Raw genomic sequence first — 24,913 nt, forward strand, 5'->3', positions numbered from 1 at the left:
TTTTATCTTTTGTGAAAAAGCCGGTAGAAGTACCTAATTTTACGTAACATTTGGAAATCTTGTTTTATTTTTTAAATTAGTAGACAAATAAAAAAAAGTAGAAATAGATTTCACTTCACTTGAATTGGTAGACAAATAAAATAATTTCTGTTACACACTTTGTTTAAAAAAAAACCTTCCGTCATAATATAACCTATGTATAATCTAGGCAAGACTGCAAAATAACATCCCAGAATTCCCAGACATTCCGGTATACGCACCGCCTTCATTCACAAATTGATTTGTTTGAAGTTGTCAAAATATGCTACAAATTTAAAATGTCTTTTCATGCTTAAACGATATTATCCATATTGCCCATATCCCCAGCGTCATCATCATCATCATCATCATCATGTCAGCCGATAGACGTCCACTGCTGGACATAGGCCTCCCCCAAGGCTCGCCACTCCGACCGATCCTGTGCCGCTCGCAACCACCGAATTCCCGCGACCTTCACCAGGTCGTCGCTCCATCTCGTTGGAGGCCTACCGGCAGTTCGTCATCCGGTACGCGGACGCCACTCCAGAACCTTCCGGCCCCACCGGCCATCAGTTCCGCATCCCCGGCGTATTCAATTTCAATGTCCAACCATAGCAAGATAGCAACCGAAGGACGCCACCTTAGTAACTGTAGTAAACTATTGATCGCTGACCGTTGGAAGGATTACTCCACGTTACTACTTGACGTTACGTAACCCACGATAAGACACACGAGTATCGTGACTTGGCACCCTTTAAACAGAATTGAAACAACAGAAATCGTTTTTTTTTTAGTCGTAAACAAATGCAAAAGAACACAATCAAACTTGTGGGAATGTAGGAGTAGGACCACGTGACAAATGCATCTTGGTCAAGCAAGAACAGACCTTATGTAGACGACAGACGAGCTTTGACCGATGATAATGGGTTGCCACAAAGAGCAATTTACGAATATTATGATGGAAAACTCAAATCAGCAATGACGTCATTCGGATAAGATATTTTGTTAAAATACAATATTAGTTGAAGAAGGTTAATACCGATTCTTGTGTGGCGTGGCGAGGCGACCCCGAAAGGTGAAATAATGACAACACCGCGCAAATATGTTTTATTAGTAGACACGTATTATTTGAGTAGGTTGTTGATTTTGATAATGCAAATCGCATGAAAAATCAATGTATGAGAGCGCATTGTGCGCTCCCTAAGTTAACACGTGCATGATATAAGGGTATATGGTAAAAAACTTTGCTAAAGCCAAAGTTCTTTTGCTTGTGTGAGTTATGTGTATTGATAGACGTTCCATATTTGAAATTGGAAATAATAGCGTAAGGTTTGCAGGACTCCATTATCAATGTTGCATTTCATTGAAAATAAGGGTTGACAAAAATACGTACCCTGTAATACATAACTTCGCTTTATAACTTACATTAAATGATAATTTCAGTATAACTTGAAACATGCCCGTTTAGTACTTAATTCAACATTTAGGCGATGTTTGGGACGGGTGGAGAAGTAAGGTTATTTAAAGAAAAAATACATATTTTGCGCAGCTCTATTTATTAATTACGAATCTAATGGATAATCTTTTTCTTGGTAAAATCAATATTTTAATATTTTAAAATCATCGTAGGCGAAGTCACCCGTTGGTGAAGTTAGTGTTCTTTAAAGTATCTCTATCTAAACTAACTATTTTTGCAAACCCATTCAATGAATTCCAAGTATTCCAACATTAATACCTATATAGTATATGTATAATTTTTTATATTAAAGAGAAATATAACTATGCACAGTCAAGTAATCTATTTCCCGCTTTTTAGGGTTCCGTACCTCAAAAGGATAAAACGGAACCCTTATAGGATCACTCGTGCGTCCGTCTGTCTGTCTGACTGTCTGTCGGTCTCTCCGTCTGTCACAACCCATTTTCTCCAAAACTACTGGACCAATTAAGTTGAAATTTGGTACACATATGTAAGTTAGTAACCCAAAGAAGGACATGTAACGTAACCAAATGAATTTTCAATATGGGGGCCAGTTTTGGGGGGTAAATGGGAAAATTAAAAAAAATAGTTTTTCAAACTATATCGTGTTACATATCAAATAAAAGAACTCATTATGAGAATCTCAATAGATGACAGGAAAACCTATTAGAAATGTGCAGTCAAGCGTGAGGCGGACTTAATTACTTAGTTCTTGATCCGACCCTACGGGTTTTTAAAAACTCACGTTTCACATAAAAAAATACATTGTTAAAAATTGTGTAATGTACGGAACCCTTGTGGAACGCCAGTCCGACTCGCACTTGGCCGGTTTTTGTAAACTGTACCTACACAGTTGTGTAGGCCTACACAGCATGTAGTTACATGCAAGAGGGGCTTCAGCTAACTTTTTTACCTTATATGTATGTATGTAAACACTTTATTGTACATAAGACAGATTACAAACAAAATATATACAATGTACAAAGGCGAACTTATCCCTATAAGGGATCTCTTGCAGTCAACCTTTGAGCAATTGAGTGAAAAAATAAATAAATCAAGATAGACAAACGAATACTATGACCAGAAAGTAAAGGGTTAGTTTATAATCCGATGCAAACATTAGCGAGCCATGCTAACCCCTCTTAAGCCCGATCGATAGACGCATGCTTTTGATAGGCTTAGAATCGCATGCAGGGTTCGAAATAATAATTATCAATGATAGTTATCTTGATAATTATCGTGATTTTATGCCTGATAATCATCGATTTGATAATGACCTAAAATTTATGAAATATAATTCGATTGTTACATGATGATTATCTTATATTTCAATGGTTAATAAAAAAACGAATTGACGACAGAATTGCTTTCCGGACCGAATAGACCGGATTGATTGAATTTGACGACCGGTCTGGCCTAGTGGGTAGTGACCCTGCCTGTGAAGCCGATGGTCCTGGTATCTAATCATATCATACCTGGGATAATTATCCGATATTTGTCACGATAATTATCAGACTATAATTATCTGAATAATTTCGAACCCTGATCGCATGTAAGAAATTCGTAATATTAAAGCGTACTTATTACAGGAAAATAGATGAATCACACATACAATGTACATACCTATAGACTGATAGAATGTAGACAACCTCTGAGCCTGCTTTCGGAAATTTAATATTGCTTTGATTATGCGCATAACATGTTATAATTTGACATAATACGCATATTGATATGCATATTAAAATGTAGACTTGACAATTTAAAAGTGCTTGTTGCTAGGCCTATTTGAATAAAGAATATATTGAATTGAGTAGGAAGCAGTTAGGTAGTACACTTAAATAACTTTTAGTAGTTTCAGTGTTTAAGTAGTATAAGGTGGTTTGCTTTCCATACAATAAACAATTGAGTTTTATTAAGTCATCATTACACACTATAACTACATAAATATGTGCGCATCTATCTACTTTCGAATATTCGTTTGCGCTAAATTGATAGGTAGTAAAATTTAGTTTTATACAGAAATCATACGTACAAAATCAATCATACATATAACGCTTCATACATTAATATGCATATCAAAGTTTTTGAGAACTTCTGTATGATATCAAATTATAACGTGTTATGTGCATAATCAAAGCAATATTAAATTTGATCCAGTATCACATCGACAAAATATCAGTAACTTTCTCAAAATAACTCGGCATCTGTGAATCACAAATTATCGAATAAGAGGTTAACTCAGAAAGCTTCGAAATCTCAAACTTCCAGGGCGGTAAAATTCGCAAACAAATATCCGAAAGTCTTTATCTGACAGATAAATGACAGATGCCTTTCGTTTACAGGTTAAAATGGTAAGACTTAAAAAAACGGCAAAAAATTACGTTTGTTGTATGGGAGCCCCACTTAAATATTTTTTTATTCTGTTTTTAGTATTTGTTGTTATAACGGCAACATAAATACATCATCTGTGAAAATTTCAACTGTCTAGCTATCACGGTTCATAAGATACAGCCTGGTGACAGACGGACAGACAGACAGCGGAGTCTTAGTATATCCGTTATTACCTATTGGGTGCGGAAAATAGGCACGTGTAAGCCGGAAACTGTAAGTAGGAAGCTATTGATCACGGGGAAGTAGGGCAGGGGGGAGGGGTTAGGGTTGCCGACTGGCCCCGACAAAGCCAAGCCAGAGAGAATTTTTAAAACGGTGCTTGGGAGTGAAAGCGATACGTTCTATCGTTTTCTTTATCAATTATTTCGCTTTGTTTTTGAGATTAAAGAATAAGCAGTGTTAATCAAAATGAGAAATTTAAGTAGTCGTCTATTGAGGTATTTTTATTAACCTTTGTGTAGACTTAACCTTATTAATAGCTACTAATAAGAAAGTAAAATACTTTCAACAACTTCTAAAAAAAAGTTAGCTCTTCAACGCTAAAACAACCTTTTCTGATCCGTGCCCTCGTATTGTTCTCTTTTTTTCCAAAGGGATGACATTGTGTGAAAATGCTTTGTGTGAAATACTTATTACCCTATTTATATATGAGCTTCGTAAGTAAAAGTAAACAACCAAAATGGGCCATAAGTCGCACGTTCTTTTACATATTTTCACATTACCGTCACCCGTCACGCTAAGCGACCGAATTACGCATTTGATAAACAAGTTTTTCACCTAACAATCCGGGGAAGCCCACAACCCTGGGCTGTTTGGGCGGTGCGTGGCGTGCGTTCCCCTCGAGTTCAAGGGCAAGGCCTGCCCCCATTCAGCTAGAAACACGTGTCCGAAGGTAAATATAGTATTACCCGTTACGCCATCGTTGTAATACGCCAGCCAAAATTCGCGCGTCACTTCGTTTTCTTAAATCACAGCATAATGGCGGCTGAGTCACGTTATCAGCGCGCGGCGTCTAGCGTGCGCTGCCTTTGTGAGCTTGTAAACTCAGATGGACTTACTGCCTTAAACTCAATCTCTTTCAATGTACATAGTGGTCATTGCTTTGTGACCTTTTTAATTAGTTGCTCTTCCACTGCACATCGACTTTCAGTCTTCTGTATAGACACCAACCAATTTTCGAATTCCAACACAGATTTATTGGCGCACGTCTAGTGCCTCTCCTGCCTTTGTTCACTGGTGCAGTCAGTCAAACAAATATAACATATATATAGTATCTTTGTACTCCATCCCCTTTTCGATAAGGTTTAAATTTCTAGTTACCTTTGACTCCTTTTCTACGGCGCATCCGAATGAAGTCTTCGCTTTGCGGACGTTGTGTTGTGGATTTTCGGCAATGCTAAAAGTCATTTGAAATTTCCTTTCCAGACTTCCTTTTGATCGTCATATTTTTTTCTGTCTGAAAGGTTTTGTCGTACCCACGAAGCGCCCGGTTTTTAGCTAAGTATTATCAGTATCGATAGAGAAATAATAAGGTAGGTATCAAGAAGTGCAAAACCAAAATTAACTTTGATCGCGTTAGACCCGTTAATAACATGAATTAAAAGTGTTATAAGTGCCAAACCGTTTCGTGCAAAACAAAGATAGATATAACTCCGTAATAGATGGATACAGTCTAAGGAAAAAACGTGCCTCAAAAATCAAGAAAATTTGATTCTCGTTTAGAGGGCGCTACTAGCTTTGGGCTCCTGTCGTATAGATGGCGTTGACAGTTTCGTTTGTTATTTAACAATTTTAACGCATATCAGTGAAAGAACATGGGTCAAAATCATAAAAATAATTAATGCAAATAAAAAAAATCATTTATCCATATATAAATACATTTTCTCGTATTTTTATAAATTTTCATTTTTAGTTTTAAAGTGTGTCGACAGATGGCAGTGAATTTACTGGGGTTACAAAATTTACTATGACAGTACCGCTCTAGTATAAGTTACTCTATGATGCAAAAGTATATCGCTGTTGTCACGTGGTTTGATTCATTGGTTTCATTGTATTGTGTAGGTATAAACATAGACTCAGTGATATGATGTAACTGGACTATGATAGATTTGAGTGGCCGTTTATTGACGTCTGGTGCATTGAAAGCAGTGGCACCCCAATAGTTGAGCGTCCTCTCAAGTACTCGGGTTACCGTTAATTGAATTAATACCAGTAGGCATCACTTAAAATATAATACCTATTTATAGCTTGGTGTTCGTATCTAAAATATGTCTACATATGTACAATCAGCCAATTTTAATTTCTGTGCCTCTTTATACTGTAAGACGTCAAATGTAAAAGCTGTGCAGAATGTTTAGCTTGTAATATTGCTACTGTCCACCAGTAGACTAGAATTATAGAATTCAAATTGTTAAACTATATACCTATATACTCTTGCATATTATATATAAATATATATAATATGCAAGAGTTACTAACTAAATAAAATAAATAATTTAAAACTTGTAATTTTAAACAAATTCACTGTACGAAATTACACCAGCTCATTATGTTGCCATAAGACCAATCACAATCTGGTAGCTATAACTATAAACGCAAATGACTGACTGAAGTTCCTTTCATAAAAATATCTGAGTAAACATGATTGTAATGATGATTAAACTATTGTAGGTACCTAAATGTTACCTAATATACCTATAATATGTTTATTTTTGTTTAGAAAACGACACAAGAGGTCTTACGAAGGAGTTTGACAACAATCGACCTGCATAGTATTAATGTAATGACAGATTACTGTATTCAAATATAAAGGCTTCATCAAAGTGAGTGAAACTGAATAGGAAGTTTTAGTAAACTTCCTGGTACCGTTCTTGTTCAGCCAACGTTGTTCAAGGTTCTAATAAAAATAACTTCGCTAACTACTGAAACTTCCCTATGCTTTCACAAGATCGACTCGGAATAGGTTAAAACTTTGAAGAGAATTAGATTCCTGATTTACCTGTCAAAATAGTTGATTGTAGTATTATTTCTCTTTATTAATATTTAGTTTAAGTTGATGTTTAACCTAATATATATATTATAATAAAACGACGACCAAGTGTGATGATGCATCAATTACGAGTATGTATCCTCGTGATGTTAAGTTGAACACTTTATGTAAGTGAAGTAAAAATTTAGGTCAAAAACAAAATTGCACCAAATTTAAACCAAATAAATATCCTCGCTCTCCAGACCGTCTTGATTTTAGAATTATTTGGCTTACCAAAAGTGTTCAGATCATTTAAACCGAGATATAACAAATTGTGAAACAATATTTACAGAGCGGCAGTGCTGACTGCTGACTGAGGCTATTTATCTTGGACTGACGTTGGCAACTTGGCACGCTGTTATTTTACGAGTATTGCGATGGCCCATTTAGGAAATACAGAGCGAAATATTTTTGGAGAAAATTTACTGGATTCCTACAAAGTTTGACCGATCAAATACGTTTTCGACGTGTAATCAAAAAACACTTTCATATCGCGCTCGATGCTGCATTCCCCGGTAATAGCAACATCGCCGGGTACCGTGATTATAATTCTGCAACGCGACGATGCACCTCTTTCAGATTGTAGCAACCGGCATTCAAAGCAACCCTTGTACGTGTTCTCCTATAAACATAAACATGGAAAACGCACAAAAGCCTCTGGGCGTCGCTGTCGGATGAAGTCGTAGAGTTTCTTTTGCTAGACAAGCTAGACGGCGGCGACTGGCCGCGTGTGCGAGTGAGACGGAGAAAGCACGCCGATCGTTAGCCCTGATCTTCAGCGCGCCACAAACACACAGCCCGACCGAGAGCGAAATTGCAGCGAGAATGCACCTAGCTGTGTTATTATGCGGCCTCTCTATTTATAAACAGCCTACAACGGACAACCCGCCAGTTTAGTTTTAGACTTAAAGCGAGGGCTATTAGATTGAGTATAGCTTGAGTCTGAATCGTAACCGGTTATTTTCTCTGAACAAGCAATTGTAGACGTTGTCGTTGCGCCATAAGTTCCGTTCGGCGCGGTGCAGGCAGGAACGCGGCGGATTTTGTACACTTTTATATATAGCCCGCATTGCATGTGGCGCGGCGACGTGTAGTAGGTGTATAGGTCGCTCGCACGCACTGCTGAACTAGTCTGAGGGCTTCCTATTATCGATTTACTGGCGTGCGCTTGCTGCGATATCCTCTACATCAACTCCACGTACAAGTTTTTCTTGATTTTCCGCCGCGTCGTCCGATTTCTCTTTCGCAGAAAGCTTATCTGCAGTGAAACTTCTCATTTGTAAGTATGATGCACGTTTCACTTGTTATTGTTTTGCAGATGATTTAGTTTTAGACCTCATTTTCAAGACTTATATATCATTAACTAGTACTGTAATATTTTAGTTATACATGTATGTATGTATCTATGTATATTACATTGTATAAACAAATGATGCCAAAATATTTTTTATCTTCTTAAATACCTCCTTATTATACTATATAACTTATTATATTATATGGCTTATTCTTATTTTACTCATATCGTGACTCAAATCATGTATCGGTAATTCTATTGCCACAAGCTTCCCGTACAAAAACATATGTATATATCCAAGGGCCGAGGGGGTGAAGGGATAAGGTTGCGGTTACGCCTACAAACGATGACACCTTCATACACTTGGTTACATATATTTTAACATATAGGTATATCCTAAGTAAACAACTTGGGTATGGGTATCGATCAGTTTGCAACTAAGCGGAAGTACAACTTAGGTTGTTAAAGTTGAAAGTCTAAAATGTAGCGTATTTTAAAAGGCTATCAAACTAGAATGAAACAATATTGGTTTTCAAATAACACGGCAAGTCGAGTCCCCTAGGTAATAAACGTATAGTTATTCTCACAGTTCAATGTCACCGTTTCCTACTCCAATACAATGTTGGCACAACAATGGCGTAATAAGTGTATTTTTCCCTGGCGTTTATGATGTAAAGGCAGCAAAGTCTTTTGGTATAACCTACCATCTAACAACAAAGAACATCAAAATAACAGTTTAATTTGATTACTAAATGATATTCCATTTCACGGTTTAGGCGCATTCGTCAAAAGCTTTGGTAGAATAAATAAAAAATGCGTAAGAAGAAGAAGAACTACCTCTCTTAGACCCTTTCGAATTAGCACAGTGGAATGGGTCCCATTGCGTGTTCAAAGAAAATAACATAAAAATATTTACACGGACAACCTGTAATCAGAATAGGGTACTTGTCTGCGGCTCGTTTTCAATGGCATGTTATTTAGTAAAATTATGCTTTGGATAGTTGCGCACGGTCAAATAAGGGTTCCATGGGAAATTCAATAGAAAGCTTTATCTCTTCATTCTTTTAATGTATAAATATTTAACTACAAGGCATGTAAACAAGGCAGGATTAAATCACCTATGTGTTTGTAGTGTATATAATTTGGGTTTGTTTCTATCATGTTCTATTATTTTCTATACAAGTCTAATTCGGTTTGAAGTCTAAAGTTTGTCATTTTCTCCCCCGGGATCACAATCTGTGTATGTAGTAGTTACTCCTACGAAAAGGTACCAGAAAGAAATAATTCAATCTATTATATTAACCTGTATTTAACCTAAATCTCCACATTTTCGAGATCTAGTCTAAAATTCCACGGTTTTATGACAAACTGTCATAAATAATATAGCTTGCAATCGCCGGTTCAATACTGCATTTCTCCGCGCTAAATATAGCGTCGCGCAGGGACGCGTTGTGCGTGGTCAGGACTCCCCCCCTGCTCCCCTCGGGAGGGGGAACAGGGTTGCCAGGGTACCTAGGTCACAAGGTGCGCGAATGTTGAGGCAGTCTTTTACGCGCACTCGCGTGCATTATAGGGGAAGGTTAGTTTAGCATTATCGATTTGCTTGCATGGCGAGATTTTGTTGTGACGGAAATGGATTTAGAGGGAAAAGTTAGGCAACATGCAATGGCATATGTCTAAAAGAAGATTCATTTAATTTTCATGGGTAGGTGTTTCCTTGGTTATGAGTCATGCATGATAAACATCGAATGCAAGTTAGGCAACATGTAGCGCTTAATTTTCTTCTTACTTGTTATATTTAGGTATCTTATGAAAATCTATACGTGAAAGTAAAAATACTACGCAATCGATCTAAAACAAAGAAAAACGTTGAGAAGTAACAAAAAAAATTATTCTTGACTTCAATTTTGTCAATTTATATGATTATAATTGTTAACGGGGAAATATTCTTTCACTCTCAGGGATCTGAATGGGCTGCTGAAAACAAGCGTTTGGGTATGACCCAGTTATTCACGATTAAGCTCTTTATTAATCTCAATTCGTCGTCTTGTGGCTTGCGTCAACCCTAGCTCCTTACATAAAGAGGGAGAGTACCTAAGGGAGCTTGCGTGCGTCTATTATGCACATAATATGCATGCGTAATATGCACACTGCACACAGACGTATGCAAGGCCTGCAGTTCGGTCACTCGAGCATTTCTGCTCGCCGTAGGTCAAGAATAACAAAATACGAATGCGTACGTACTTCCAGACTTCAAGTTAATACTGCCACTGTCGCGTTTTTACTTTTCTTAGTATAACGGATTAATTAAAACAACATTAACTTTTAACATTAGGTTTATTACTAATATATATAAGAATAAACTACGGGTCGCGGGTCTATTATTGAACAGCCTAACTAAAACTTGGGAATCCGCAAAACGACACTTCCCTTAATTGTCCGTTCGGCCGGCGCGGCGGTAGGCACTCCGAACGCAGGTAGCAACGCAGGCACTGAGGTGGACTGATAAGCGTCGCAATGTAGTAGACACTTCCCATCAATCGGGAATTGGCGAAATGTCCAGATGCTGGGTACACCGGCCACGGGTAACAACAGCCCGTACGGTGTTCCTGTAATGATCCGAAGCCAGGGGTTATTGAAGGACTTTTAATCAACCTTTGTTCAGCGCCACCGGAATTCATTATTAAGGAGAAGTGCTTAAGCTAGTGGTTGAGTGTGGCGGTGAACAAAAGCAGAGCGGAGTTTACAAAGCAAGCAGTATTACAGAATGGGTATATTGAAAAACATAAGTCACCGCCCGTCGATTCTTGAAATGACCAGTACTAAAATATATTAACTCAATTAACTGCAACATAACTATGAACAAAGCGAGAATGTTTATTATACAAAACATTCGCAAGCTAATATTCGCTTTTGGTAAGGAATTAGCGGCTAAGAAATAATTACATTAAAGTGAGAGTATTAAGCACTAATGTCTAACTATGGGTTTAAGGTGAAGATACCTACTTAAATACTAATTTGTGTTCACACTTACCCAAAAGTGGGGAATTACACACGCACGACAGTTTCACACTATTGCACCGATATCGAGAGTATTTATAACAACTGCAATAAATTATCGGAACTCAATTTGGTGCGTGTTCGTACACAAGACACCGCGCAAAAGCGACGCGGGCAGAGGTCTATGCATTACATCGCAGAACGTTATTTAGGTTGGGAATGTTACATATTGAGTTTAAGGGTATAATGGCACGAATTTATGATAAGCGAGTTAAACAATTAAGGCCCTCAGCATACGAGGCGTAAGCGTAAGAGACGCGTAAGCGTATCGTAATACGCGCGTAGAACGAAAGCGCTACGAGCACGTACAAGTTCAAACAAGTCGGCACACGAAGCGTAGTCGTAGCGTATGAGATCTGTCGTCATTACGACAGGCGTAAGCGTAAAGAACTTGTATGCAAACAGAACGATTACGCTTTGGTGCCCAGAACTCTAAGCGTCTCGTACTCGTGACGTTTTTACGATACGCTTACGTCTCGTGTGCTGAGGGCCTAAGTTGGTTATATTAGTTACAAACGCGGAAATTAGTACATTTACGTACGTTAATACATGCTTTAAATTATTGAACAGCATCTAAATATAAACTAAAATCATCAGTTTATTGATAATTAGTTTATAAATAAGAGCCGGAACATAAAAAGATAATAGATAGACCTTTAAATAAAATAAGTATCACGACTGATACGATTTTGTTATGGTCTGGTTATCAGAAGAACTAATTAGTCGTGTACTTTATGAAGATATCTATCCTTCGTATTCCACTGCGTAGGTATGTATCTCTTTAAAATGACTGTGGAAAGTCTTTGTTGAGCCAGACAGACAAAACTCGAGCAAACAAGTCAAAGGTTATCTAAGAGCAGTGGCGGAATAAGTCACATGGAAAAAGTAGTAAATTCCACGGGCTCCGCGCGTTTGGGGGCCCCGCTTTCACTTCGTCCGACAAAATTAAAGGAATCCATGGGCCCCATGACAGATTTTTTTACAGGCCCCGCGCTGGCCTTATCCGTACTTTATGAAGATAGTCGTAGCGTAGCGTAGCGTCGTCTAAGAGACAGGTTTTATGGCTTAGTTATCACACTATCATCCATAACTGGCTTTTAAAGGGACTAATCATTGTAAAAACGCTATATTTATTGTACCACCCTCTTCTTCCACTCCCGTCGATCTTGTGCCCGATTCATCCAGTCCCGAACTCCGTGTTGTCGGATGTCATTCAAAAGTCGGTCGGACGTAGTCCCGGCATTTTGTCACGGATCATGGGAGCCTGGGGTCCGCTTGGCAACTAATCCCAAGAATTGGCGTAGGCAATAGTTTTTACGAAAGCGACTACCATCTTGCATTTCCAACCCAGAGGGTAAAGTAGGCCTTATTGGTATTAGTCCGGTTTCCTCACAATGTTTTCCTTCACCGAAAAGCGACTGGTAAATCAAATGATATTTGGAACATAAGGTCCGAAAAACTTATTGGTACGAGCCGGGGTTTGAACTCGCTACCTCCGGATTGCAACCAGCGCTTCTGAAAAATGCATAAAGAACACATTAATGTTATGATGAGGGTAATATTTCTTGGTTTTAGATACACATATCCCTTAAAAGATTGTTTACTCGTCGCTTGTGTAGCTTATTGGTTTTACGTTTACGCAGAAACGCTTTTCTCTCCCAATATAATTTGTGAACATTTCTGGGAGCAGGAACAAGAATAATGAATGCAGATCTAAGAGCACTTCTTATGTAATTGTATTTGCAAAATACCTACTGAACAATTACCATTTCCATTATTATTTTTTACTCTTTTTGTATGCTTAAATCTACTTAAACCTACTGTTTCAGAAATCCGAGACAATAACATGACGATATTCCAACAAAAACTGTTACTAACGCCGAGAATAACTACTCGTCTACATCGTTTAGTTAGAGCTAAGTTTGTAGGCATGTAAGGAGGCCGCGAACCCACACGTATGTGTTTTCGTTGTGTGAGTGTAAATAATTTATGCCCACATTCATATGTGCGCGCTTGGCTGTGTGTGTAGACGGGAATTTGCATGCATTGTGTGTTGCCAGCATTATCGTAGACGATTCACTGAATACCCGATCAGTGTGTCAGTCTGACACTGTAACATAATGATACCTAATGTTGAAAAGTGGACAGCGTGAAGTTACTTTGAGTTTGGACAGTTGAGTAAAAGCATAATTAGTTAAATATTATGGTTGGCTTAAGTACAACCATTTCAAAATCGAGTTTAGTCCCAGAAGAAAATTGTATTCAGTTAAGAAAATGTTTATGCCAGCAAGATGAGCAGTGGCCATTTCATAGCACTTTCATCTTTCTACGTTTTGCTGAGATACGTAATATTGTCTTATATTTGTGTTATAATTTATATTTATAAAATTAGTATCTCTCATATATATAAATAAATACTTACATAAAATAAATACAAAATTGCATAAATGTGAAAATTTTTGTGTTGTATATATTTTTTCGGATCCATATTTGTAAACAACGTTATAATTACCACATTTTTGTTGTTTGATGTTTCATAAGGTTAAGTGGGGGTTTTCATATAAATTTTTACTACTCAAAATCGAATTGTCACTTTGCGTCCCTCATTAACATAAATGACAAAACAAAAGCAAAACCATTGTCATTCATTCCGAACGGTCGCACACACGGCGGACGCTTGTAGGAGTTGTAGGGCTTGCCCTAATCCGCGTAGGCGGCGTAGCTTAATCTCTTAACAATTGATAGTCACGGTTACAAGCATGTATCCAGTTTTTAGCGTAATCCCAATGACATAAAGTAAGGAACTGAAAGGTTCAACTACGTTGTATAATTGATATGATTATTTTAAAGAAGCTTACCTAGTTATACAAAACCTACAGGCAATGAAGATAACGTAGTACGCTGAACGGATTTAACGTTATTCACGTCACTCCACAACTATATAGTCTAAACGTCTTCGTGCCATAGCACGGACGTGAAGGTGGCAATTAACGATGCGAAAAGTATATCCTGGGCGCGGTCGAGCATAATCAACATCATGCTATTAGCCGTGGTTAATTATGGCGAACATTTTTTTGATTACAAAGGTCATCTCCATTATTAATTTTCCAAAACGTTGCATTTCATTCTGGACAGTAATTTTCTTCAAATTTCGGAAGAACAGCGTTGGAAGTCGCTAGCATCGTGCTGAAATTCCGTGGCAATTTTTCCTTCCTATGTGTCTGCATTTCTACAAACACTTCCTGGCTAGCACAGCTAAACTGGAATGAACTGTCGCCCGCGGTATTTCCGGACCGATACGACCTTCAAGTAAAGAGCGTACTCCCATCTTAAGGCAACGCATGCAAACTGCAATTGGTTAGCTGTCAATTTTTTTTATGGTATCAGTCGATCAGGTTTGTTTTGAGGATCAAATGTCTGTATGGGACTCTTAAAGCAATACAAAAGTTACAAATTATGCACACGCACTTTACTGAGCAAACGCTCTAACAAAATGGCAACACATCGTGACGTCATCGTCACTGTGTCACTTTGCTTAGAAGCCGCTTTGCTTAGAAGCCGTTTCTATGTATGGAAAACAAGGAAATTGCGATTTTGTCGGTGAAATGTTGCGTTTGTATATTGTTGCTATACAATACAACATTTTTTTAAATAAAATGTAAGGAATCGAATGGTACTGTTATTTTTTCCTACTTGAAAGTTTAAAAAAGTTTTTTTTGAAACAGGTCTTGTATTTATTTATTATTCCCATATATTTTTTAAGTTTCCAATTTATTGTGATAAATTGCTCATTTTCTATCTATTTAACTAGATTTTGTCATAAAATTCAACATGTGTCAACTACCCCATTCCATGAGTGACGGCAATTGCTTACCATTAGCCGATTTGTCTGCTCATTTGCCTACCTACATCACAAAAAAAAAAGATGTCATATAATATATAGCTGACAGACGAGGACTCTGCCATTGCGCACTCGGCGAAAGCAGTGTCATCTATATACCCTGTGCCGAGTCGTCAGAGCTATTACTACCTACCAGTTTTCGAGGCCTAGACCTAGAGGCCAATAAGGCCATGTTATAGGTTACAGTTTACACGCAGCGTTGCGTAAGCGCAGTGTCGTTTACCTCGCGGCCTTCGCCACGCTTCCCGCTCTACGCGACGCCATCCGTTCCACTTTGAAACGTGACGAGACTCGGTGAAAACCTTACCGGCCATTAGTTTGATAGTTGCATTTAATACCGTGATCCAGTAGCGAAGAAAAAACTAGGCTTTACAATTTCCGTTTTTTTTATGTTTCTTAGTGTAGGTACGAGGTTGGGGGCCTTTCTGTTTGAGTCGACGTCCTAACTCGCGTGTAAAGCGCTTCGCGTCGGCTCCCCATTCGACATGTACAGTCGAAGGCAAAAATATCGATCCAGACAAATGGCTCAAAAATATGTGAACACGACTTTATTAACTAAGGTGTAAGAGCGTACACATATTTTTATTACATTGAGAATATATATTTCTGCCCTTGACTGAACTTAATGTATACCGATATTACAAGTTGGTATTTTTTTTTTTTTCAGATTACAACGCCGCCCCGCTGTTCGCCTCGGAAAACGCCTCCAGTGGTGAGTTAACTTTGAAAAAAACGCTCCTATAAATCCACCACAGATACCAATCAAGGTGTAAATTGTTAGAACTGGCCAATCGCGTGATTCGAGCACGTTAAGGGGCAGTTATTTATTTTAAACTTCTTAGAACAATCAAGTAACTGACGTGGGAATTAACATGAATGGATAAGACTTTGTGATGCAAAGTTTGGATTAGGTAGAACCCTATTTTTATCGATCTGATATCTGATCTAATTAGAAGTAAAGTCAAAATTAAACTGTCTCAGTTGCTCATAAAAAAGATCATAGCAGTATTACATATTTATAACAATAATTACTAATGGCTTTAACACAGGTTCTCCATACAAACGTAGTTACGCTCTCATTTTAAAACGACTAGCTAGATTGCTCGGAAACGTTGTACTTACAATAAGATAAGGTATATCTCGGTCTGTAATTAGTTTATGTAGCTTCAGATACCAATACCATAGTAAAAAAATACAGCGAATTTAAGTTTTTCATACAAAACTTGTTTTTGCTCTATTTCGTTCGTTTTATAAACTGGAGCTATATAAACTAATTACTGACCTAGATTTACCTCATGTCATTGCATATGCAGTTTCGTTACAACTTACAATCCAACACGTAGTTTTAAAATGAGAACGAAACTCTGTTTGTATGGGAAGGTGAAATTCGGCCGAGCTTGCCGGGGACTCTTAGTGCCAGTTGCACCATCCACACTTGACAGACTGATGAACGTCACCCGGCGCGCCGCGGCGGTTTACTATGAAATTCTCCATACAATAAAATTTAGCGAACTCTTTAACGATCACAAACAGTTGGTGCAACCGACCCTTAGTCTAGCATCTGGTCTTTATTGTTAGGAATAATAATGTACGAGTACAAAACCTTATTGTTACTATGCAGGGAATCATCGTTTATGTAGGATCATGCACGTAGTGCTACAATAGAAATTAACAGATAAAAGATGACTGCTATAAAACTTTAACTGCGCTGCGATGGTGTCATGAGTAGTAGTAGTGTGCCAACTACCGGTTACTTTTATTTTAAGAACGGAAGGATTAATTAAAAGCCACTAAAAGTCCAGGTAACCGATATTTATTTAACACGATACTAAACGACGCGAACGGAATGAAATGAAAAATTGTTAATATTCATGTTCATATTCTTTATTTGTATTGATCATACATTGTCATAACCGCGATTTCCATGAAATCCTGTTAAATTAATCTGATGGGATAACATGATAATATATGATGTTTAATAAAGTAATAATTATGGTTTGCTTTATTAATGTTTTAGATATCGCTGTTTCATTTATCGATTACTTGATGTGATAAAATAAATGTCAGAAATTGTATGATTTAATCTAGATAGACCCCTGTAGAGTAACAACTTATGTTTATACCTAATTAGTACGTAATAAATAGAACGTAAATAAAGTTCTTGTAAGTAGGTACACCTGTAGGTACAGATTTTGTACTAAATTTTACAATAGTATCTTAGTAGGTAAATGTTTATTAGGTTTAACCTGTTTTATTGCGAGTAGACTACAAAACTTGACTTGTTATTCTTAAGTATACGTAATAATATAAGTGCTACACTAAACGACTTACCGATATTAAGCTCAATACCCTCAATAATTAGGGCTATTTGTGATTAATCAAAATCTTAGAGCCAATCGTCTGTAGAGAGCGATAGCAGTGATTGCAGTGATACTCGGCTACAGGTTATTAACCTAATAAGATAATGTATCGTGCCCCCGACGCAAGCGTCCTACATACTTCCGCGCGCTCGAAAACAACATACTTTATACGCATACATCGTTTATATACATGCATGTTTATAGCTCGTGCTAGATTTTTTAAATACTATAAGTAACTACTTCTAACAAATATAAAATGCAATTGGCGAGCTTTGCGATGTTTTACGCAAGCAAAAAGTTTGTGGATTCATTTGAGGTTGCGTCTTCTTGTGTTAGTAAAATACTAAGAGTAATCTTGCGGATTAGTATAAGAACTGCATAATCCAGTATATGAAAATAATATATAACTTGTTCTAGTTGCTAAGAGTTGGAAGAAATATAGCATAGATTGGACCTGGGGATCCGACCCTTTCCCCTCCCTTTTTGGGGGGGTAGGCACGGTACGATCTCGTGGCTACCGGGCCAAATCAGCTTTGTTTGACCTTAGGAACATTTGTGCTAAGCGGCATTACCCGAGACAAAAGTGCATATGTACTTTGAGTACTGCGAATTCAATTTCAAAAAATTATCAATTTTGAAAGGTTGAAAATTATTAGATCTACACAGACAGTTCTTTGATTTTTCGCAGATTTTTTGATTTTTGCCAAAGTTGCGTTCGGCGCTCGAGTTATTCATTAAGCCAACATCATAAACAAGTCTGCAAAAAATCAGAACTACTGAATTTGACGCAAACGCAAATGTATAAAGTTACTGTATTAGCAAGGTTCTTTATCCAATAATATACGTAAACAAATATTTTAAATTTAATGTGATTATTCTTGTTCGCTATTAGCTGTAGCTGTAGGTATGTAACTCTCTCAACGTAGTTACAATTTTATTGTAGCGGTTCTTGTTCCCCAGAAATTAACATTTAGACTACTTTAAACAGACCAAATTAACTTTCGTGGCTCTTTGAAGTTCTTAAACCTGAAGATTTTCCTCTGCTGCTTTCTCTTTTTCTGAAAAGTTTAACGACCCTTGTTCTTAATAATTGTCATAATTGAAAACCCGTGCAAGTCTTCTAGCCAACAAGGGATCGTCCAATTTACAATAGGTATCCAAATATAGATACCTAGGTAATAACTTACCTCCTTAACCTCTTGCAAACCTTTGTTAAATTTTGTCTTTATAACAAACAGAAACGTCAAAATGACTAGATACCATAGATATAATATTCCTAAAGATGAAGTCTAAGCCAGCTGTCACCGTAGCCGCATAGGCTCACACACACAGCCACATTTTTATGTACGATTAACAATGAGGAGGAGGATTGTTGCCATGTCGATAAAGTCATATCGAAAAACTATCGGCATTTTTTACATTTTTAATTTTACTTGAAAGGATTTAAACTACCTAAAATTGAACAGATATAGTTGGTCAAGCAAATCTTGTCAGTAAATAAGAACAAAAAAACTATACTATACTGTATTTTTTAATTTTAATTTTAATAATATGTAATTCTATGGATGTAATTAATCCGAAATAAAAGCTTTTTAATTTAATTTAATTTTATACTAATCCTTTCCTTTTGGGTGCTAGTACTAGTGTAAGACAAAGATATTATGATCTCTCTGTTTATGTTTGAAATGAGACAGTCCTTTGACACACTAATATAACCATTATTATAACACAACTTTATAAGAATAAGAATAAGAAATATTTAGGCATATTCTTATCAACCAGTACCTATGTGTTTGTGAATTCGATATTAGAATAATTATAATCAACGGTGGAAATATATAAAAGTGACATTAATACTAGCTAAAATATGTTTTCCGCAATAATTGAGTTATTATATTATTAAGTATTCATTATAGTATTTATTTTTAGTGGAGATATCTAAGCTTCAATTAATTGCTATTCCGTTTCGCTGTGTAAATATTATCGATATAACATGATTAAAATCGACAAGTCCACATCCCTAAAAACATGCTAAACACACACACATACATATACACATACACAGCTTGCCCATCACCAAAATGGCTACGGCTGCGGCATGAGTATTCAATTTTGTACTAGAACAGACAACGTCGGGGCCTCGCTAGAGACAAACGATTATCAACGGTTTGTTAGAATTGACAGACAATTATGAATAACGCTATTAATCGCTTTCTATAAAAGCCGTTACTAGTTAAGTGGTACACAGGTATTAGATACAGTGTACAAGTGACACATTTTTCGAGTACCGTGACTCACTAAAACACAGTTTACAAAAGCCGATCTAAAAACGTATATCGATAACACTGTTATCGGTTACAGGCCGTGGCGTCACTGTAGTGCAGTGTGATTGTAGGCCGGTTTCACCTTCGTGCGTGCGTTGCACATACCCACCGTAAACACAACCAAGCAATAATAAACCTTGCGTCAATATAGTAAGTTACAAATATAGCTGGCAGATACGTCTATCGCATGTACGGTCGACATATACCTACATTTTTAGCCTTATTACAACGGAATAAGGTCTATAGAAATCGTTGTCGATCACGTTGGTATCGAATGGAGAATTGGAACGAATTGTCGGTAGATTAATAGAAATTCGTGATGTTTAAACAAGGTTAGTGTTTTGTTTTTATGTACAAATATTTTATAGTCTGTTCGGAAAGAGAAGAATGTATTGGGCCCCATACATTCCACGACTCTTCTCTCTCCGCACAGACTCTATAAGCGAGTAAGCGACTGATTGAGTAGATTGTACAAGTAGGTCCATTTCGATACTTCACAGATTAAACTATATTGATTTTAAACAAATCGATATTGTGATGTGATAATAAAATAATATAGTGTCTCCTATGAACCTACATTTTTATTTACATCAAAATAGTAAAATAAAGCAGTACATAATATTCAGATAATAGCACATAATAGGTAAGGTAGGAAACGCGGGCGCGGTATGTAGATAGGCGCATCGCAAGTTTCTCGCTAGAGAAATCTTCAACTGTGTGTGTGTGTGTGTGTGGTTTTATTCAAAACTAATCACTAGTAGTCTGCTAAAGACTTTAGTAGACGGAATAAGAACTTTAATCGCGTGGCTATTATCGATTAGTATACAGTGATATATTATATGATGGCGCTATTAATATGAAAGTGGAGTGTCTAGGTATTTAGCCTTCTAGTGTATGATGTACGCAACGTGTGTCACTTTGTAATAGGTATTGAAAAATAAAATAAAAAGACTAAATTAAATTATTTTCAAAATTGCTTTTTTGGGGTTAGATATGAGGATATCACGTATCATTTGTGGTATATTGTAAAAAAAGTCAGCCAGATCCTATATCTGGAGGAGCCCTTGGTATGTTTTGAAAATTGTTTTTGTTTTAATAAAAAAAATACATTTCAGTGTAATGATGTGGTATATTTTTAGAATCGCCTCAAAAAGCCCTTTTCATACACACGAAAGGTTTCTGAAAAGAAAAAAAATACTCAGCACTCCCCTAAAGGATATTTTTTTAAGAACTGCGGGTCAAAAAATTTGTTTTGACCTCTAGTATGCTTGTGCCAAATGGCTAAACTGTACATATCTTTGGGCTCCCAAGGTAAAACTTTAATACTTGTCGCGTTGAACATTGATTTCATTTTATTAAGAGCTGTCTCCATGGGAGCCAGAGGCACGAGGCGAAATATCAGCGTTCGAGTGCAAAGACGGAACAGGAGTAGGTACTAAAAGCGATGAAAACAAGCTATGGGTTTTTGATGTGAATGTACGAGTATTATTAGCGTTTATGCATGTTTTTTCCACTACTGATGCAACTCCCATATGTGACTTGGCTATCTTACCCATCCTATCCAAATTCAGCGTAACTAAGCAATCTATTTATTTATGACACTATTGACACGGTTCAACTTAGTTCAATCCTGATAAACCAAACAGTTTTATAGTTACCACATACATCGAATCACTCAGAATAAACATCAGTTACATGCTAATCGCTACAACATCGTTTAATTTTAATAATTCATCCAAATTTGACTTTGATGACGGTCCAGGTGTCCCAACACTCCCGAACACAAAATGCATCCAGATAGAAGAAAGCATAGTTGCGGCTGACCATCTAAGTGTTAACTTGTTTCTTGCTTGGTTCTGGGTTGGTATTGGTACGGGCGTGTTAAATAAAGATTAGTCTGGTCTGGCATGAATGTATTTATTGAATACATTATAATAACATGAACTTGCGTCAATGGGTCTGTAAGACGGAATGATCTTGAACACTCGACGTGGACGTGAGAGGATGATTAACCATTTATTCCGAACCATTACACGTTAAAGGGTGTTGCCACTGCTAGCGTTTTTATGTCGCAGGAACGAGTTGAATATAGCAGAGGTGCCTGTACAAACTTGAATCCATACTAATATTATAAATGCGAAAGTCTGTCTGTCTGTCTGTGTGTTATCTCTTCACGCTTAAACCGCTGAACCGATTTAGTTGAAATTTGGTATACAGATAATTTGAGTCCCGGGACTCTCGGGGAAGGACATAGGATACTTTTTATCCCAGAACTCACCCCTCAAGGGGGTGAAAAGTAGGGTGGAAATTTGTATGGGGAATCAATAACCGCTGAACCGATTTAGATGAAACTTGGTATGGGGATAGTTTGAGCTGTGGGAAAGGATATAGAATAACTTTTATCCCCGAAATCATCCCTTAAGGGTGTAAAAAATGGGGTAGAAATGTATAGTGTGGACCAATTTGGGGTGAAAAAAAGGGTGGATTAAAAAGCAGATTTGTTTAAGAATTAAGGTACCCAAATTACTAATTCCACGCAGACGAAGTCGCGGGCAAAAGCTAGTATGATATAAATAGCTCTTCTATTCTCAAACACGATATACACATATCTTTTATCATCTAGGTATTCTAGGATATCTCCATAAGTTTGTTGAAAATCGATTTACCTTAAGTTTTAAAATTTACAAAATATTCACGTTGATAGATTATCAGTTTATTTTGAAGTATCAAAATTATAAATAAACGTATGTATTATTCTACATTACAGATATTGTGTACTGTTACTGTGCTCTATATAATTAAAAACACAATATGTAAGACTTGTAAAGCTAAAGGTATTGTGCACTGCATCTGATTAAATACATAGCAATTATTTTGTATAGGGGAAACATACTCGTACATGTATGTTTAAAATTTGGAATAGTCATGAAGAACGCTAACCCAAACACATGTAAAGTGAAATTTTTTAATATTTTTTTATTAATTATGGAAAATGCCCATAAAGAGGGGGCAAATTTTCAAAGTCCAGTTGCTAGGTCGAGTGGGATATCATTTGAAAGAGCTCATCAGCTTCAAAGGTCTTTTTTTTTTCAAGGTGAAAAAAATTGACCTTTGAAGTAAAATGTTTAAAAAAAATACAACCCCCCCCCCCCCCCCCCTTATCACCCAACCAAAAATTATGAATTTTTTACACTATAACATTATCATAAATATTACTGGAAAAATATAATCACACATCTACCTTGAATACTTTTTTTTTATTATCAAAAAACATTTTAAAATATAATTTGATTTTGATAATTTGAAGATTACACTAAAACCACCTTCTTTCAAATAAAATAAAAATTGTTGAAATCGGTTCACATGATAAAGAATCCCAGAAAAACCAACATACATACAGGTCGCGCAAATTAGTTAGCCGATTTGCCGATAGATGGGGCTATACACAATTACGCTTGTTACTTATGATTCTGGTCAAAAGTCTTTCGTGACTATAGTTACATGACAAAATTTAAAGTTTGTTCGGAACCCTCGGTGCGCGAGTTAAACGAACTCGCACTTACCGTTTTTTTTTATTTGTACGGAGAAAGTGCCTCACCTAGTGTGTTCAGACCTAGTCTTTGACGGAAGCTCAAAAGTCCAAACTCGGGGTTTGCCAGAGAGCTATGGAGCGCAGAGAACGAGATCGAGTCCGAAACACCACGCTGCGCTCTAAGACTCAAATAATAGACGTAGCTCGGAAAGCGGCTCGTAAGTTGAAATGGGACTGGGCTGGTCATGTCTGCCGAATGCCGGACGACTTGTGGGCCAAGTTAACCACGAAGTGGGAGCCCCAAACTTGGACTGCTTTTTGAGAAGCTGGCCAGATATAGCACTAAACAGAGACGAGTGGAAAAAGAGGAGGGAGGCCGTTGCCCAGCAGTGGGACACAGGGGGCTCTGAATAATAATAATAAGAAGAAAGAAAGTAATTGTTAAAAATTATATTTTAATACTACTATTACTACTATTTTAATTAAATGTTTATTTAGATAATTATCGGTATTATACACTTTTTACAAATAATGCTATAAGTGCCATAACAAATAAGTTTTAGAACCCACTCGGTAGCTAAAATAATAATAACTAACTATATGTATAATATTTTCTTCGCCATGCGTCAATAATCAGGTATCTAAAATAATTCGACAAAGACGAATAGTCAACGGTGTGTGTTTCAGATTGACGTGATAATGGTGCGGAAAAAGGATAGTACGGTGTGGGTTTCGAAACGAGAGACATCTCATCAAGGGGTGATTGAACCCAGTAAGATTATACATGTTTTTCGCACTAATGGATAAGGGTTGCAGAGGTTTAGGTAATATGAGATACTTGTTTTGGTAACTGGGGTTTACGCATGATGGCGGTGAAAAGTGAAATACATAATATACTTTTTAGGGTTTCGTCCCCAAAGGGTAAAAACGGGACCCTAATTACTAAGACTCCACTGTTCGTCTGTCCGTCTGTCTGTCACCAAGCTGTATCTCATGAACCGTGATAGCTAGACAGTTTTCACAGATGTATTTCTGTTGCCGCTATAACAACAAATGCTAAAAAGTACGGAACCCTCGGTGGGCGAGTCCGACTCGCATATGTTCGGTTTTTTAGACGACAGGCACAAAAATCTAATGTAAGGAGTATTATTGTATTTTTTGTAATAATCACCCTTTAAATATGCGCTTAAAGTTATATACCTAGTTATATGTAATACCCACGTAATACCAATGTCAAAATTTTGCTAGTTAAATATTGACAGCTGTTTGGTAAAGAATCATTGTTTTTCAAACTAGATTTGGAATTTACAGGTGCATTATGACTGGTGCTGGGCAACTTCGAAAGTGGGGTAATTTTGAGAATGGCAAATATCTACTAATCTAGAAGTAAGTACTTTCTCTTTCCTGTAGCAACAGTAAGCAAGATGCCTTCGTAAGCGACAAGCGATGAGTAAGTGCACCTGCTAAATGTACATCCTTCGTCTGTCTGTCATAGTAAATTCCTTACCCCTTTTCACCCCTTAAGGGA

The 24,913-nt window shown here is 37.0% G+C and overlaps 1 protein-coding gene across 2 annotated transcripts in view; it reads left to right on the forward strand.

Annotated features, from left to right (window-relative positions):
• The window catches only part of LOC134742380 (ecdysone receptor), a 324,182-nt gene that overhangs the window by 116,033 nt on the left and 183,236 nt on the right, over positions 1-24,913 (forward strand). For both annotated transcript variants that reach the window (XM_063675496.1, XM_063675495.1), the window contains one exon: positions 15,837-15,881. The gene's annotated coding sequence lies outside the window, so the exon portion shown is untranslated. The remainder of the gene's footprint in view (positions 1-15,836; positions 15,882-24,913) is intronic.

This window comes from Cydia strobilella, chromosome 6 (genome assembly GCF_947568885.1).
Source record: "Cydia strobilella chromosome 6, ilCydStro3.1, whole genome shotgun sequence".
NCBI classification, from domain to species: Eukaryota; Metazoa; Arthropoda; class Insecta; order Lepidoptera; family Tortricidae; genus Cydia; species Cydia strobilella.